Source organism: Helianthus annuus, chromosome 17, assembly GCF_002127325.2.
Source record: "Helianthus annuus cultivar XRQ/B chromosome 17, HanXRQr2.0-SUNRISE, whole genome shotgun sequence".
Taxonomy (NCBI): Eukaryota; Viridiplantae; Streptophyta; class Magnoliopsida; order Asterales; family Asteraceae; genus Helianthus; species Helianthus annuus.
The window spans coordinates 194,688,029-194,705,622 of NC_035449.2; the positions used below are offsets into that span (position 1 = coordinate 194,688,029).

Here is a 17,594-nt window from a genome sequence, read left to right on the forward strand (position 1 = left end):
ATTCAAATTTTACAGCGAGTTATCTGGATAATCGTCAGCTAGGGTTTTACCCCCCTTGAGTTTTAGGGGCCCTAATCCTGATTCCGATTGTTTCGGAAATTTTAGGGTTTATGCAGAATCACTTGGGTGTCTCAATTAGGGCTTCCTTATTGGATAATTAACACACTAAGTATTAATTTTAGTGAGAGTTGTTACAATTGGTTAGTAGCCAACCATGCTCGAATCCTCTATGATAAGAATTACATAGAAATGCATACACCAGCAGGAGAAGCAATTGTGATCTCAGGAGATAAGCCGCGTAAACCAATGAAGTTCATTTCAGTAATGAAAGTTGCTAGTTATGAACGAAAACAAGGAATAGTGTAAATGATTTCGGTAATCATTAACACTAAAAGTAAGAAACTTAAGGAAATTCTAGTAGTATCAGAATACCCAGATGTATTCCCAGTAGAGCTACCTGGACTACCACCAGATAGGGAAGTAGAGTTTAGAATTCATCTAATTCCTGGAACTACACCAATAGCTAAGGCACCTTATCGGTTAGCACCCACCGAAATGTTAGAACTGAAGAAACAGTTAGATGAATTGCTAAGCAAATGATTTATACAACCTAGTTCATCCCCTTGGGGAGCACCGGTGTTGTTTGTGAAAAAGAAAGATGGTTCAATGCGAATGTGTATCGGTTATAGGGAATTGAATAAGGTTATAATTAAGAATCGATACCCATTACCTAGGATTGATGATCTTTTCGATCAGCTTCAGAGAGCTAGATACTTCTCTAAGATAGACTTGCGCTCCGGATACCATCAGTTGAAGGTATAGGAAGAAAACATACCTAAAACTACTTTCAGGACTAGGTATGGTCACTACGAGTTTACAGTCATGCCGTTTGGACTAACGAATGCTCCTGCAGCATTTATGGACATGATGAATAGGATCTGTAAGCCGTATTTGGATAAATTCGTAATTGTCTTCATCGACGATATACTTATTTATTCCTAAAGCCAGAACGAGCATTGTAAACACCTGTGTCACACCCCAACCAATGGCAGAAACATCGGGATGAGACGAAGTGTGAAGATTGCTCGAGACATCATAACGCTATTTGTGACAATAATTTAATAATCCAAATTTCATTTCCATAGTAAATTGTCAACAATACAAGAAATACAAATAACAACATGTTCGAAGAAATACATAACAACATAATCAAAATTGATACAACATTTAAACCTAAACGTCTATATGTGTATCTAGGCATCAAGCCTACTTCATTTCATGGTCTCATCATCCTCAACCTGTAACATGTTTAAAATACAATTCAATGCAAAAGCAAAGGCGAGTATACAAGTTTGGTACATACATAGCATAAGATAAAAGTGTGAACAATTCCTCATAGCAAGCATGCGATTCAAGATAAACATTAAATATGGCATGTGTCTAACATATCAAACCAAGAAAACGCAACTTGCTCATGACATAACCAAAGTTTCAGTAGAGGCGGGTCGTTAACCCTATAGCGCTATACATGTCGAAGGGAAGCTCGTGAGAGCTAATGACTAAAACATATCACATAAGTATGGTCCACGTAAGTATCAAGTATCATAACATAGTATTCATGTATAAGGATTGTTTTGTGCATTACATAAAGAATAAGTTTAAGTGTAGTTTAATAGTAAAACATGTTACACCCCAAAAAGTGGTAAACATAAAAACGGGGTTGCGAGTATACTCACACTGGTTGCGTTTGGAGATTCCTCGTGAAATAACGTACGAGTAAAGATTGAGAATAAAAATCCAAGAGAACGAACGAGAGAGGTTATCCTAGATATTTAAAATAACACGTCACAAACTCGTTAAAAGTTGTAGGTTAAATATTATTCCTAACATTTAGAGTTTACAAATTAATAAATTTTATTTCATTCAAAAGTTCAAATAAATTGGTTGGTTATTTTTGTTATTATCAAATTATGAGTTTTTTTTTTTTTTTTTGTCATGAAGGAGATAAAATCACTAAATAACTAATCATAAATAAAATATAAATAGAAACTTTTAAGGTTTCGTTTATGTAAAAAATAAAAGAAAACTCAAGGAATGATTGGATTTATTAGTAATTATATTATTTTTAAGGGGGTTTAATGATTTCATAAAAAGGATTGACCTTAAAAATAATACTCAAAATTCCAAACCATGTATTAAAATTCAAGGCATTTGACTCTAATTAACAAAATGTATACTTATCTACTGTGAAAATAATACATGCTAACAACCATTACGATGGACTTTTAGTAATATATTATAGAAAATAATAAAAAGCCATGTTCTTATTTTTAAAATGACAAAAAGGTAATGTGCAGCGAGTATGTCGGAATCGAGTATTTAACCCGTGACCCTTCGTTCAACAACAACCTCAGCCATTCTTCTTTGTTCTTTAAACCAAAACAGTGACCAACATCATACATATATATTTTTCTTTCTTTTTTAACTAACAGTTTAGTGTAAAAGATTGTTAACATCGGAAATTAATGTTATTGCAAGGGATTAAACAAACGGGTTGGATTTAAAACGAACAGAAAGTATACCGAATGAAATGAGAGGATTCCCGTGGTGATCTCCGTACGGCTCCGGTGACATCTCACCGGGTTGGCCCGACTCGTTGTCCGTCTCTATCCGAACCGAATATGAACCCAAACCGGAAGACATACTCCGTTGAACCGAACCTGACAAAACCCGAACCACTGCGAATCTGATGTCGTTGACCATAACCAACCGAGTCGTGACCATCTTTGACCCGAACGGAAAACTGAACCGAGACACGAATTAAGACCCGAACATTCTCACTCGAATCAAACAAACCCGAATAGAGACTCGAACCGGAACCGGACCGAAACAACATCGACTGGAGCTCGAACCAACTCTGAATCGCCGGAAAATGACGTCGTTCATCACCACCTCCGCTTGTTCCACGTCGCCGCCGCCAGCGACGGCGCTGCCTTCACCGTCGACCGCCAGTGTTCAGCGGAGAAGAACAGGGGGGTTGTATGTTGCCGGTGGGTGTCGTCGGAAAAGACAGGGGCGCCGGAGATCTTGATCGGAGCAGGAGAGAGAGAGAGATGAGGGACATGGGGGGATGTTTGTCTAGGGTTTGTAGAAGATGAATCAGTGCAATGTTTAGAAATTGGCACAAACAGCCCCTGTGGTTTAATTAATCCAAGTTTATGTTATAATTTCAAAGAACCAACTTCATCGTTAAACTAACTAGGTTAGTTTACTAATTTTAAAATTTTAACGAGACTAGCTTAGTTTATTAAGAAAAATAAATAAACTTTTTGAATTGTAAAATTGTTTAATTTAATAATTAATTAAACAATGAAAAGTTAACCATGTTTATAACGAATTAAAAATAGAGATCAAAGATTTCCGACGATACGACGGATTATAATTTTGCAAGAGGCAAGCTTCTAAAATAGATTTTTTTAAGACACGATTTCTAAATTAAGAAAGTAATGAAAACGCGGAGCGTTACAGTCTCCCATTCTTTAGGAAATTTCGTCCCGAAATTTATTTAAAAGGAAGACTTGAAAGGGTTTTGGCAAACAGAAGAGGGTTGTTTAAAATTTAGGCTTTGGAGTTTGAGACAACAGAGAATAATTGAGGTATAAGGGTGAACGATTGATCTAATAACGATTATGAGTGTAAGAATAGCATAAGTATCGGATAGACAGAAGTAGCGTGCTAAGAATGAAGTCTCATCGAGGATAATCGGATATGATGCATTGTGAGTTGTCTAAAGTTGTATTAGGTCTAAATAGGTCTGTAAAACACTGAATTTCTCATGACACGTTTTACGAAAGCTTGGTAATGTGGTGAAAACACTTATATATAGGAAGTACCAGCGGCGTATCCACCATGTTTTAACCACATTACGTCCGTTCCGTATTCGGTGCCCTGTTACGTTCCGTGTCTTACCATACACAGTAGTACACTCTATGGTTCTCGTACGCCTATCACTATAATCCCGTGTGCACCCGTGATTATATTGATCGTCGCCTGATCCGCATAGCTTGTACTAGTTGTGTATGAATTAGGGTATCCATAATTTGAAAATTAAGATTGTGCACGTGTAAGAATGTAGTATGTAAGCAAGTCCACGCTTAAGTATGTATGTGACCCACGCAAGCGAATCACTCGGATTACGCTCGCGTATGGGTACGAATGTATGGATCATGAGTATGAATGAAAGTGTGAGCATAAGTATAAGTTTAGGTATGAATAAACACGCAAGCATGTGTATCGACATAACACGTACGAGTGGTATGTGTATATGTATAAGCTCGCAACGTATGAGTATAAGTGAAAACATGAAATATATGAGTATAGGTAAAATCATGAAACGTATGAGTATAAGTAAAACATGAAACGTACGAGTATAAGTATGAATACGATTATAAGTATAGGCATAAAACGTATGAATGTAAGGGTATGTATGAATATTTAAATTTAGGTATATAGTGTATGTTGGGACATCACGGATTTAGGCGTATAAAATTGTTCAAAAGGTTAAGTACGTAAATTTGGACGATTATAAATGAATTTGTCGCGTTAAAATGACTAAAACGTGTAGGATGGAGCGTGTGTATAGTTGTTTAAACGAAACGTTGAGTTTATCGTATCAAAATTAGATTGAGCTTGGTTTGAAATGTAGAACATAGTTGCATATGTAAAAAGGATATAAGGTACTCATTGGTTAAGCATAATGCATTTTGTAAAGAATGGAAATGCTACTTTTGTTTTAAAAGAGTTTACGTAATCCAAGGATGGTCGGTCTCCGAGAAGTCTTCTTGCCCACGAGTTTTGTAAATTGGTGTAGGAAAAAGGTTTTCAATCAAAAGTAAGTTCATTTCATCAAACAAGAAATTATGAATTTAAGAGGTTCTTGTGAAAACGAGGATCCTCCGAAAAAAATTTTAGCAAAGAACTTAGTGATTGTTAAAAGTTCTAACAAATGATGTGTTGATGTTTGAAAAGAGTATTTGGTAAAACGATCATATAACATCTATAAGATCTTATAAGTAATTGAGGAAGGTTGGTTCGATTTCGATTAAGAATGGAAGTCTCTAGTATGATGATATAACGTGAGTGCGTTTTAGTGATTAAGTCGAATATGAAGTTCATGGGCAAGAGATTCATTGGACCGGTTAAATTGATAGGTAACATTTCGTAAGCTTTGGAAATTCGTGTAGTAAAACGTTTAAGACATGATTAAGAGTCTCGTGTATATGAGTTAAGTGAAAATAGGTTGTAGGATATGGAGTACGTTTGATGAAACAATGTATTTTGAAATTATATAAGTAGGTATGTTGATAAATGATAAATGATCTAGGTATAAAATATGATCGGATTTTGCATAAATAAATATTTTGAAGAAACGTGTTGGTAACGATCACCTAGGTAAGGGAATCACCCCAAACTCGTTGGTGAGGTCGTTTTTTTTTTAGAAAAGACAGAGTGGAGCTAATCGTCAAGGTAAGGAAATCACTCCTATCTCGATGATGTGTCTCCATTTGTTGTTGTAAGAAATATAAATAAAATTTTATGAAATCATGCATATGTATAAGATAAATAATAGAAACACATCTCTGATTAAAATTTGGATGGTTCCAACACGGAACTTTGACAAACCAAAGGGCTCGAAAAGTCTTTCGAATTTGAGAAGCATGCTTTGGCCTAATAGGTGAAATACTCTCGCCGACCAGTTGGTTAACGGTATTTACCCTTCCGGTTACTACATGTCCCAAATCAATTGAAATTTCGAGACTTGGCGGGAGTTATGAAAATCAAAGAATGGAACTAGTCGACAAGGTGCGGGTTTCACCCCTAACTTGGCGATTTAGTATCCTAAGTGTGGTTGGTACTCGTCAGGTCAAAAGTTAATTTTGACACTTTGACAAGGGTCCACTAGAATTTGAAATTCGAATTTCTCCATCAAGGTGAGGATTTCACTCCTAACTTGGTGGTGAATTCCGTGTAAAAAGAAAAGTAGAAGGATTGAGAGTCATTCACCAAATTGTGGGTTTCACGCCTATTTTGGTGAAGTCGTCTCGTTTGTGTATTATGAGTGTTTTCGGATTTAGAAAATACCGAGAAAATGTATGAGGGAAGTGTATGTCAAAGGAAATACATAAACAAGTATAAACACATAAGAAAACATATCAAGAATGGTGCTTGGATAACGAAATGATAAAACATGTATTAACACATAGAGAAATATGTTTAGAGTAACACATAAATAATCGAACAATGAAGCAAGTATTAACACTTAATAAGACAAGCATTAATGAATAAGAATATCATGTCAAATATTACTCACGAGTGATATACATGTTTAAAAGAGCATAAATAAGAAACCAATAAAGTATCACGTAGTAGTTCAAGCAAAACTTACGAATAGGGTTCTAAAACTATAGACTAGGTAAAAACATTCCTACTTTTCCTAATTCCCTATAGTTATGGCTCTGATACCAATCTGTCACACCCCAACCAATGGCGGAAACATCGGGATGAGACGAAGTGTGAAGATTGCTCGAGACATCATAACGCTATTTGTGACAATAATTTAATAATCCAAATTTCATTTCCATAGTAAATTGTCAACAATACAAGAAATACAAATAACAACATGTTCGAAGAAATACATAACAACATAATCAAAATTGATACAACATTTAAACCTAAACGTCTATATGTGTATCTAGGCATCAAGCCTACTTCATTTCATGGTCTCATCATCCTCAACCTGTAACATGTTTAAAATACAATTCAATGCAAAAGCAAAGGCGAGTATACAAGTTTGGTACATACATAGCATAAGATAAAAGTGTGAACAATTCCTCATAGCAAGCATGCGACTCAAGATAAACATTAAATATGGCATGTGTTTAACATATCAAACCAAGAAAACGCAACTTGCTCATGACATAACCAAAGTTTCAGTAGAGGCGGGTCGTTAATCCTATAGCGCTATACATGTCGAAGGGAAGCTCGTGAGAGCTAATGACTAAAACATATCACATAAGTATGGTCCACGTAAGTATCAAGTATCATAACATAGTATTCATGTATAAGGATTGTTTTGTGCATTGCATAAAGAATAAGTTTAAGTGTAGTTTAATAGTAAAACATGTTACACCCCAAAAAGTGGTAAACATAAAAACGGGGTTGCGAGTATACTCACACTGGTTGCGTTTGGAGATTCCTCGTGAAATAACGTACGAGTAAAGATTGAGAATAAAAATCCAAGAGAACGAACGAGAGAGGTTATCCTAGATATTTAAAATAACACGTCACAAACTCGTTAAAAGTTGTAGGTTAAATATTATTCCTAACATTTAGAGTTTACAAATTAATAAATTTTATTTCATTCAAAAGTTCAAATAAATTGGTTGGTTATTTTTGTTATTATCAAATTATGAGTTTTTTTTTTTTTTTTTTTTTGTCATGAAGGAGATAAAATCACTAAATAACTAATCATAAATAAAATATAAATAGAAACTTTTAAGGTTTCGTTTATGTAAAAAAATAAAAGAAAACTCAAGGAATGATTGGATTTATTAGTAATTATATTATTTTTAAGGGGGTTTAATGATTTCATAAAAAGGATTGACCTTAAAAATAATACTCAAAATTCCAAACCATGTATTAAAATTCAAGGCATTTGACTCTAATTAACAAAATGTATACTTATCTACTGTGAAAATAATACATGCTAACAACCATTACGATGGACTTTTAGTAATATATTATAGAAAATAATAAAAAGCCATGTTCTTATTTTTAAAATGACAAAAAGGTAATGTGCAGCGAGTATGTCGGAATCGAGTATTTAACCCGTGACCCTTCGTTCAACAACAACCTCAGCCATTCTTCTTTGTTCTTTAAACCAAAACAGTGACCAACATCATACATATATATTTTTCTTTCTTTTTTAACTAACAGTTTAGTGTAAAAGATTGTTAACATCGGAAATTAATGTTATTGCAAGGGATTAAACAAACGGGTTGGATTTAAAACGAACAGAAAGTATACCGAATGAAATGAGAGGATTCCCGTGGTGATCTCCGTACGGCTCCGGTGACATCTCACCGGGTTGGCCCGACTCGTTGTCCGTCTCTATCCGAACCGAATATGAACCCAAACCGGAAGACATACTCCGTTGAACCGAACCTGACAAAACCCGAACCACTGCGAATCTGATGTCGTTGACCATAACCAACCGAGTCGTGACCATCTTTGACCCGAACGGAAAACTGAACCGAGACACGAATTAAGACCCGAACATTCTCACTCGAATCAAACAAACCCGAATAGAGACTCGAACCGGAACCGGACCGAAACAACATCGACTGGAGCTCGAACCAACTCTGAATCGCCGGAAAATGACGTCGTTCATCACCACCTCCGCTTGTTCCACGTCGCCGCCGCCAGCGACGGCGCTGCCTTCACCGTCGACCGCCAGTGTTCAGCGGAGAAGAACAGGGGGGTTGTATGTTGCCGGTGGGTGTCGTCGGAAAAGACAGGGGCGCCGGAGATCTTGATCGGAGCAGGAGCGAGAGAGAGATGAGGGACATGGGGGGATGTTTGTCTAGGGTTTGTAGAAGATGAATCAGTGCAATGTTTAGAAATTGGCACAAACAGCCCTTGTGGTTTAATTAATCCAAGTTTATGTTATAATTTCAAAGAACCAACTTCATCGTTAAACTAACTAGGTTAGTTTACTAATTTTAAAATTTTAACGAGACTAGCTTAGTTTATTAAGAAAAATAAATAAACTTTTTGAATTGTAAAATTGTTTAATTTAATAATTAATTAAACAATGAAAAGTTAACCATGTTTATAACGAATTAAAAATAGAGATCAAAGATTTCCGATGATACGACGGATTATAATTTTGCAATAGGCAAGCTTCTAAAATAGATTTTTTTAAGACTCGATTTCTAAATTAGGAAAGTAATGAAAACGCGGAGCGTTACAACCTGCATGCACTCTTATCTCTGTTAAGAAAGGAAAAGCTTTACGCCAAATTTTCGAAGTGTGAATTTTGGCTACAAGAGGTGCAATTTTTATGACACATGGTGAATGACGAAGGTATTCACGTAGATCCCTCCAAGATAGAAGCGATCACAAATTGGAAGGTCCCGCAATCAACTACCGAAGTTAGAAGTTTTCTAGGATTAGCTGGACTGTCTGTATAAAATAAAAGATTTACACCATTCATATCTCCACGGTCTATATGGAGATATGTTGGCTACCTGGTCGGGGGTTAAGGGAATGGTTTGGTAAGCGTCTTGCCTTGTTCAGTGTATAGATCCTGCAAGGACCTGGGTCAAGCTTAGCAGGACCTCCTTCAATACCCACTGGTATTGGATGGCGGGGGTTCGAATTTCTTGATCCCCTCATATGTAAATTACTATTAAAACATTAACCCGGCTACTTAGGATTGTATCCCTGCTGACTCAAACTACTTAGCCGAGGGTAACGTCACCTTCAAAAGAGTGGCCTGCCACATTACGCATTAATAACTTAATTAATTATCTTTCAATAATCCAACCCTTTAGGATTGTATCCTTGCTGACTCAAACTACTGGGTTGAGGGTAACGTCGCCTTCAAAAGAGGGGCCTACTACTATAACTAAGATAATCTCTTAAAACGTGCAAAAGTGCGGAAATAATCAAAGGTTACACTAAAGGCGAGACGGATCCAAGTGATTCATCTTGTCTATCTGTTTTTATTTTTATTTTTCAGCATTTTTAGTTTTTATTTTCATGTTTAAATCTTTTTCTAAAATTTTGATTTGATTAGACGTTGAGGATAAACCGGTACTAAAAGCTCTTGTGTCCTTGGACGACCTCGGTATCTTACCAACGCTATACTACGCTCACTATGAGTGCACTTGCCCATATGTGTGTTTAGTGTTAGTAAAATATCGTGTTTTATAAATTTAAAACTTGACTAAAGTGTAAAAAGGGCTAAAAATATACATAAAAACATATAACACACCGCACACATCAGCACCAAAGTGTGCGGCCGTGAAGGGGTGTGCGACCTGACAAGAGTGTGCGACCAATTTAATTAACTTAGCACTTACTAATTAAGAAACTTATACATATTCAATTATAACAACCAATTACATTTAACAAGTTTAACATAACATGCACCCACTTATAACGTATAGTGGAATGTGAAAAGGAATAATACGAAGTTAAAGGTCACGAGGTTAGACGACACTAACCTTGAAAGTACGGGTTGTCACAGCTTACGTGTATAGCGTCCCTTTATCCAAGAGATTCATTTCAAAATTTTGATCGTGAGAGGTTATTACGTCTAGTCGAGCTATTTTTAGAAGATTTTAGTGCTTCGGATCTAGGTCTACTAGATACAACTCGACCGATACATTTCAAATGTGAAAAATAACGATGTCTTTTATGGTCCTCGTGATATCGAAGAACTTGCAAAGAAAATGGTTGATATGAAATATCACATTACATATGCATTGGTCTATCGACTACTTGAATTGGCTTTGGTTATGCCCGTTGCAACGACTATTGTAGAAAGATCGTTCTCCACGATGAAGTTTATAAAGACTGATTTACGCAACAAGATGGGTGATATTTTTCTTACGGATTCATTGTTATGTTATGTTGAGAAAGATATTTTTGCAAGTGTCGAAAATGAAGTAGTTTTACAACGATTTAAAGAAATGGGACCCCGAAGGTTATGACTACCAAAAATTACATCGGTTAGGAAAAAAATTGTGATTGATGTGCACTAACCAATGTAAAACATTTTTTTTATTATGACCCCTAGTTAAAAAGTTCTAGTTCCGCCACTGGTTCTAAACGAGGAAGACGGTTAACGCACACAGTCGAAGAAGGCAGGCGGTGGAGACGCGAGGGTTTATAGTTGTTGTGTAATGAAGAAGATGACAAAAGTATCAAAATAGAAGAGGTAAAAAAGAGAAAGACCTTTCTAAAAATGTTTGTCAAAAGTGAAACGTAAGAAACCATTGTGGTGAAAACCAAAAAGCAGGAAAGTACACTGGCGCGTAATGGTGTTATCAATTGATATATGTATATATATATATATATATATAATATTTATCCATTTTCCAAAAAGTACCCGTTTTGAGGAAGTTGGGCTTGTCCGTAGCTGTCTGTTCAATGGGCTGGATCCTTACCAAGAAATGGTTCATTCAATTGAGCGTGGTATTCTTTAAAAAAAAACTCAATGGCTATTTGCTATGATGGAACTATCCGGAATGTTTGCGGTAACTCAATTATTCAATTTGAGTATGGGGCGCTGACAAAAAAATGTTTGTTGTTGGTGAACCGGTGGGAATATTGGTTGCAACCACCATGTCAAACCTGATGTACAAGACAGTTCTTGATTCTTATCCACGTAGTAATTCTTCATGGAATATGATGAAGGTAATTATTATTTTTACTTCCAAGTTCCAGCTGATTTATTGTTATCTTAGAGGTAGGGACCTTTACCCATTAACTGGTTGTTTTATATCAGCCGAGACGAGAGTTGAAAATACGAAAAAGGGAAAGAAACTGGTGGTTGGCGCAAGGTGATGCTGATCTGGCGTAACCATGTGGCATACTGGCGCAATACAGTTGATTACTAGCTCCGAGCGCAACCTTGCGTTGGGCAATAGATAGGCATGCAAAATTTTGGGTTTTTACCCTATTTAAAGATATCTTCAATTCCAAACGAAAACACCTTCAACCCTGATCGTTTTTTGGTCTCACAAGAACAAATTTCCAAGTTTCCAACCTCAATTTTCATCGTTTTTCATGCAATCAAGATCTAAGACAACCCTAGAAGATCAAATCATGATCATGAGCGGCCATAATCTTTTGTGACCACCCCGGGTGGATGGTTCATGTATGTGAAACTAAAACCTTGTTTATTTAGTTTTTTCGATTTTTTTCATTACTTGGAAAATACTTAGCTTCACTCGGTTGGCCTTTCTCTTGTCTGAAGTCTACAACAAGTGGGAGAGGCATGATTCGAACCTATGCAGAAAAACTTCAACAGATTTACAGTCTGTCGCTTTTAACCACTCGACCACTCTCCCCTTCCCGGGGCGAGGCCCCCCTTTGTAGCTTCTGGCGAAGCTGTGAGTTCATGAGCAAGTGAATGAACGAGCCATGCTCCTAAAAGGAGTGACCCTCTTTCTTTTCTTCTCTTTCCCTGTCCCTTCAAAGCCCGGTTGGGCGCTAGCGCGTGGTTTATTTTGTTTAAAATAATTGTGTGTTTTGCAATTATTCATCTTTTACAATTCGCATTCGGTTTTCTTGCATCATGAGTAGTTTGGTTATTAGGAGGATTATTGGAACTTACGATTTGGTAATTGAACTGCATAGGTTGTCCTTAAAAACTCGTCTTTGGTTATCACTCGAATTAAACCATTAACAAGGCCTTTTGGTATCTATCTAATGAAACAAGTTTGGGTGAAATATTGAACCGAAAATCCAGAGGGGATTGCTTTTCTTTAAATTTGATAACTTTCTCAATCATAATCAATCAAAACTTTCAAACTCGATGAAAACAATAATTTTTGTTAGTATTTAGTTAATATAGGTTTTTAGGATCAACACTTGTCACGACCCCCGACCACACCCTGGACGGGAGCCGTGAAGCAGTCAAGTGGTACCGGCGGTTATTTTGAAAATATTGCAGCGGAGTTTTCATCAGGACCGTGAGTTAGGAAAAATATCAGAGTTAGAAAACACCGGATTTTATTTATTAAATAGATGGGATAAAATCATGTTTTGAAAGGTAGCTTTAATACGGGATAGACCCGAATATGTAAAACAATGTTTAATTTAATTAATTTATTTGATAAAATAAGTCACTTCTTTAAGCCTTTCGGTGCCGTCTCGCCACTCTTGTTCCAATCTACTGTAATTACCTGAAACGCGTTTTAAAACATTTTGGTCAGCAGGAAATACTGGTGAGTTCATTTGTCACACCCCAACCGATGGCGGAATCAACGGGGCGCGGCACTAGGCGAATCAGATTGCTCAAGAGAATCCATAACAACTATATTGCGATAATATTTGTTACATTCGTTATCCCATACTAACAAATAATACAATCACGTAAGTCATTCCAGATTTCTTGTCCTCTCGAACAATCCAAAACACAGGTAGAATTTCGTTCCGTCGGTTCAAGCGATAGGATGCCAGACCGAGTCGTGAATGGGAGCGAGTCGGATGCAAACAAAGCATAGATAGCGAATGCGAGTAGTTCGATCATACGAAACATTGATATGGCACACAGGGTTAGATGATGATTGATCAGCGATAGCGAATGACGCGATTTTTGATTCGACTAGATGCGATTTCGATTTGTTCCCACATGAAACCCACATGGCATGTTTCCACAAGAGTTGCTAATAGGGAAAACACCACGTTTCCCATATTAGTTTTGTCCCGTGAAGCGATGTCATATACCCTAATTCTACACAACTGCGATGACTTTCAAGCGATAACCGTGTATCGATAGGCAATAGACCCTGATAGTTGATAAGTGACGATTGTTGCGTTGCGAATCGATATAAGATTCGATTAAGTTGAATACACCTCAAACAGTAACTAATGCTAGCCCACATGGCCTTTTTCCACGAAAGTCCGCTAATATGGTTAAAACACCACCATGTTTCGACCCTATTAGTTTTGTCTCATGGGGCGAGGTCGTGCATGCTAACATAACATGGATAACACGAGTATCGATGAGTGATAGCGACACGCGATGAGAGTATCGAGTTGATAAAATAGGCGCGAAATGCGTTAAAGCGAAAAGCGGCGAGTGATTTTCGATACTCGTCTAGCGATCCACAATAAGTGATCCACACCAGGCGGTAGAAGTTCACACAATAGTTCAATAACCAGCGTCAGAGATTGCGAGATAAACACATGATGCGATTGCGATTTCGAGCCATATATCGAGTGATTTAGTTGCGAGATAGATCTAGCAAAACTGCGATCGAGTTGCGTTATAGACTTACGACCAGTCTTGCGTTGCTCCAGTTGCTCTTCGGGGTGAACTTGCCTAAGTCCATCGATGTGGCAATTGTGTTGCGTCCGCAGACTTACGAGAAGTCTCGCAGTGATGCGATTTAGTTTTGTTACGCCTTGCGATTGATTTGTATTGTGTTGAAAATAACCATTATAATATAATAGGTCTAATAACGTTCAACTCCACATAGCACTTTCTTCACGAAACTTCGGTAGTATGGTAAAGCACACCTTGCGTTACCCCTACTACTTATGCCCCGTGCCTTGGTGTCACACTTTGTTGACATGGCCAAGACCCTTGACCATGCTTTTAAACGTTATGGCACCATTAGAACTTCACTACGATCTCTGTGCACTGACCAAAATAATCCCGTGTGCACCCGCGATTAGTTGTTCCTTGCACGTATATCGTACCTTATTCTAAGAGTGTTGTAAGGGTAAAATACGTTATATAGTACATAGTGCTAGCGTTTAGACGGTGCTCGAATATAAGAGAAATAGAGTCCATATACGACAATTGATGAGATAAGCTCCACACATACGAGAGAACGATAGCGATAAGTCGTATTATTACAACAGCATTAGAAATAGAATATTGTTACTGTGGAGGACACTCGCGGAGACTGCGGTTGTTGCTGACTTCCTTCAGAGTTGCGGTCCTGCGCGGCAGTGCTGTGTATGATGACCATACCAGTTGCAATTTGTGCAATAGCGACAATTTGTTTCTGGCGGGTGATGATACGTGCACGTGAAACACAGGGGATGAGGCCCATTGTAAGCACGTTTTGGTTGAACTGGGACTGCTCGGAGAGGTTCTGGTTGCGGCAGTCCAGTTGTTGAAGAGTCTGGGCTCACGGTCTTTCGTTTGCGGCTAGGTTGAGCTTCCTGAGATGATGCAGTGTCGTTATCGGATTTGCCTGATGATTTGACGGAGACGTCGTCGGAGCAATCCTTATAAGAACTTTCAGAGGAGTTGTCAGATGAACCATCGACCGATTCGCCAGAGGAATCGTCGGATGAGTTGATGATGATTGCTTGATGAGCTTGTTTGACAGGTTTCTTGGAGAAGAATCCGTCCAAGACTCGTTTGCTGTTGATCTCTGCGGCTAGACGGTAGGCTTCTTCGATGGTAGCAGGTCTTGCAGCTTCTACAAAATCACCCACACACTCAGGTAAGCCGCGGATGTACTTTGGAATGGCTTTCTCTGGAGTGTTGACTTGACTTGGGCAGATAGTACTAGGCTGCTTGAACCTTGCTGTATAGCCAGCGTTGTCACCTTCGGTTTGCTTGATTTCCCAAAATTCGTTTTCTAGCTTCTGGACTTTGTGAGGAGGACAATATTCTTCCTTCATGAGTTCCTTCAGCTCGTCCCAAGAGAGGGCGTAAGCTGCGAAGATCCCACGTTTGTTGCGTTCGGCGGTCCACCAGTCGAGTGCTCGTGATTGAAATACTCCGGTAGCGCAAGTAGTACGAAAACTATTGGGACACCCACTTTGTCGAAGGGTGACTTCGATAGAATCGAACCACTGGAGCAGTTGGGTCACACCTCCTTCACCTGTGAATTCCATCGGGTCACGGGCCTTGAAGTGTTTGTAGAGAAAAGTAGATTGTGGCGCTTCCGTCGTAGAGTCCTTCGCAGCTCGAGCGTTGCTGAGAGAGTGCACTTGAGCGACAATTTGAGGAATGAGCTTGACCACTTCCCTGGTCACAAGCGAGGCAATCCTCTTATCGGCGCTTCGTTTGGCTCTTCTCCTAGCTATTCGTTTCGAGATAGAGTTGTTGGAAGGCATCTAGACAGAGAGAGATTTGGAATGAGATTCGATCATAATGGTTTTGAGTTTACGACGCGATTGAGTGCGATCGAAACTTGTAACATGCAATATAAGTAGACTTCACATAGGAGCCATATAGGAGACACGAAAACTTCCTAGACACTCACATAATAATTTGGTTGTACGTAGATATAGTTAGTTGTAGTTTATACTTACACACACACATAATGGCTTAGAATGCGCGAGGACGCGTTGAGAGGGAGAACGCGAGAGAAAAGCGGGCAATTAAACATTAGTTTTGTTGCGAACATTCGGTCTTTGTTTTGGATTGCGATGGCTGTGCGAGTTGTGCGTTTTTTTTTTGTAAAGCAGGGAGCGAAAATCGTAACTAAGTTCATCAAAACGTAAAATCCGGCAAGTCGTAGGCTTAGTAAAGTACTCGGAGTGCCTCGGGTGTTTAGGCGTCGACTACCCAAGGTAACCCAATCACACCCAACGAATTCGTGCACGCGCGTTGACTTTGGAGACTTATGCTTCCACTGGGACATAGCTCATGGCATTCGTCCTCCTAGTCATCGCATGGCTCGAGTCATTGTGATGGTCGAGTCCCTGGTGAGAGCTTTTGAAAACTATTTTAGAGAGTAGAACGGTTCATTAAGGTACGGGTTTCACCCCTGAATTAACAGTTTCCTTCCCAATTGTGGTTGTGCTCATCGAATGAATCCGAGAGCTCCACTAGAAATTCGAAATGGAGGCTTTCGTCGAGGTATGGATGTCACTCCTAACCCGACGAAAGATTCTCGTGCTAGAAAAATGCGCTGAGTGAGCAATCCTATCGAGAGTTATTGGTTTTCACACCTGGTCTCGACTGGATTACTCGATTGTGAGATGCGAGTATTTTCGAAAACATGTGTATTGTGTCAGCCTTAGGAAAGGCTAGGTAGTATTCCAGCCTTAGGAAAGGCTTCTTCGTGTGAAGTTGTAATATGCGGGGTTCACACAAAGTCGTCGTTTTTGCAATGTCGATCGAAAGCATCAGGTAGGCGCAATACAAACCCTACTGGGTTCGTACGAGGCAGCCTGTGGGTGCTTAGACTATAGACTAGGTCATTCTCTAAGACGTCGACCCGGACTAGGTCGAGTCTTGCCTAATTCCCTATAGTTATGGCTCTGATACCAATCTGTCACACCCCAACCGATGGCGGAATCATCGGGGCATGGCACTAGGCGAATCAGATTGCTCAAGAGAATCCATAACAACTATATTGCGATAATATTTATTACATTCGTTATCCCATACTAACAAATAATACAATCACGTAAGTCATTACAGATTTCTTGTCCTCTCGAACAATCCAAATCCGACAACCTAGATTTTAGGTGAGTTTCTAGACTTCCTAGCTTGATTTGATGAAGACTTCAACTATACCTGCAACATACGTTAAAATATTGTCAATACAAAAGTATTGGCGAGTATACAGGTTTGATATGTAATAGCATAATAGATTAAAAAGTGCTGCGAATTCCCATGTGCATAAACGTAATACACGACATATATACTCACAAAACTGATACTACCAGCTAAGTCCTCGATGCTCGATTCTTCGATGGCATAACTAGACCCCGTCGGGCGCAATAGTACTATACTAGTCGTGGTGGGACGTCACGAGTATAAGTCCTAGCATACATGCATCTAGCATCACGTATATCTATGCAAACAGTTATTCGCAAGTGAT

The 17,594-nt window shown here is 38.4% G+C and overlaps 2 long non-coding RNA genes across 2 annotated transcripts; both read right to left on the bottom strand.

Annotated features, from left to right (window-relative positions):
- Nucleotides 1-1,104: 1,104 nt before the first annotated feature.
- Nucleotides 1,105-3,097, bottom strand: LOC110925571. Its single transcript, XR_002584570.2, has 3 exons — nucleotides 2,583-3,097; nucleotides 1,737-1,824; nucleotides 1,105-1,298 (listed from the first exon to the last, which is right to left on the bottom strand). It is a non-coding gene; the product is annotated as an uncharacterized LOC110925571 (long non-coding RNA).
- Nucleotides 3,098-6,602: 3,505 nt separating this feature from the next.
- LOC110925490 lies at nucleotides 6,603-8,658 on the bottom strand. Its single transcript, XR_002584490.2, has 3 exons — nucleotides 8,086-8,658; nucleotides 7,235-7,322; nucleotides 6,603-6,796 (listed from the first exon to the last, which is right to left on the bottom strand). It is a non-coding gene; the product is annotated as an uncharacterized LOC110925490 (long non-coding RNA).
- Between the last annotated feature and the right edge of the window lie 8,936 nt (nucleotides 8,659-17,594).